Source organism: Frankliniella occidentalis, unplaced genomic scaffold (assembly GCF_000697945.3).
Source record: "Frankliniella occidentalis isolate FOCC.00 unplaced genomic scaffold, Focc_3.1 Scaffold10, whole genome shotgun sequence".
Taxonomy (NCBI): Eukaryota; Metazoa; Arthropoda; class Insecta; order Thysanoptera; family Thripidae; genus Frankliniella; species Frankliniella occidentalis.
The window spans coordinates 3440375-3441915 of record NW_026267140.1 but is presented as its reverse complement, the minus strand read 5'-3'; the positions used below and the strand labels follow the sequence as shown (position 1 = coordinate 3441915).

Genomic DNA, 1541 nt, shown 5'->3' with positions numbered 1-1541 from the left:
GAGGAGGTGAGCAAACAGTTATGCAAAAACGCCCGTCCCAGGCCGGCGCCGCCGCCCTGCCCCAGCCCCCTAGCCGCCTGCTCAGCTCAGCCGTCCGAGGGAGCAAGTTTTCATAGAAACATTAAAAAGTTGTGAACAAGCCCGTGTTGTCTGATTCTCGGGCGTGGCAGGGCGGGCGCGCTCTCGCGAGTGCCGTACGAACTGGCGTGTGTAACAACACGTCGGCGCCTCCACTCCACTTCCCACGAGCCCCTACGGGCCCCTCGCGAGGGCCGGGCCGCGTCCGAGTGGGCCGCGTCACCCGCCACGGCGGCTGCCCGCCCGCCTGGCCCGCGCGGACTTCGGAAGCGGCGCCGCCGAGTCCTCCGACCTCCCCCGCGTTGTAGACCGTTCTTCCCGACGCGACGTCGGATAGAGCGCCGGGCGCCTAAAAGCCCAAAGCGCTGGCAAACGCACTGCGCAGGTTTTAGCCCCAGGCCCCGGGGGGTCGGACTACAGGACATGGCGGGGCGGGGGCGGGGATGACGTCCACGTTGAACACGCAGCACGTCGCCAAACGTGTCAGCGAAAAGATTGTCAGCAAGGTTGCTCCCTGTCGTTCGCGTTGGATAGACGGTTCGTTACGCCACCGGAAACACGATAACACGATGCGTTCGTTGATCGGTCATGCTAATTAATTGTTGATGCTATAGGTACTTGAACAAGCACTTAGGTGATTGCAAGTTGCGAAATTCCATGAAAAAGAAACATCACGACTCTCTATGACACCACCCAAATGAGGGGCTGTTCATATCGGATGATTGAAGATGTGACTTACCTTCGTATTTCGTCTGTGTTTGTTGAGATGTATTCTTGGCGTGCGCCGATGAGGTGGGCGCCGTTATTTCCAGATATCCAAGACACAGAGAAGCACAAACACTAATATAACCTCAAAAATGATCTTGTCCGGTCCGGTCTCCGGTATACCAGGTTGATTAGGAAAGTCATTTCACTTCACTTCACTTCGTAAATGGTCACGTAAAGAGCACTAAAGTCCTCATTGGCTGAGACGCTAAAAGGTATCGCGAGTCCTTCAATTTCACAGACTGCTGTTCTTGACCACGCTCGACTGGCTTGACGCTCAACTGCACTTAGAAGGTTTGAAGAAGAGGAAAAGAAGATGGCCGTGAACCGTGGCAGCAGCTAGCGTCGGTTCAAAACAAAGACGGCTGCACTTTATAATCTTGTTTTAAATACATCTTGTATCGTTATCAGACTGATCTCTCAACTTGCACACAGGAGGTAATACTCAATCGAACTGAGGTTAGGCCTGCGGTCGCGTCGTCCTCCCGCGCAAGTTGTTGACGTCGTAGATGGCGTAGATACACATGGTAGCTACAACCGACTCAGCCACAAAGTCAAGTTCATCTGAACCGACTGTAGACGAAACTGCTTCAATTTACACCTTCTGACCAGTTATTAGTTATTCCGATTGCCCAATCCAATCGCTCCGCCACGAAACAGTTATGCGGGTAGGAAAAACAAGTGGAGTCGGTGGGGAA

At 54.1% G+C, this 1541-nt stretch overlaps 1 protein-coding gene across 1 annotated transcript in view; it reads left to right on the top strand.

Moving 5' to 3' along the window:
• The window catches only part of LOC113217708 (sphingosine-1-phosphate lyase), a gene marked incomplete in the record, with an annotated part of 13979 nt that overhangs the window by 3380 nt on the left and 9058 nt on the right, over positions 1 to 1541 (top strand).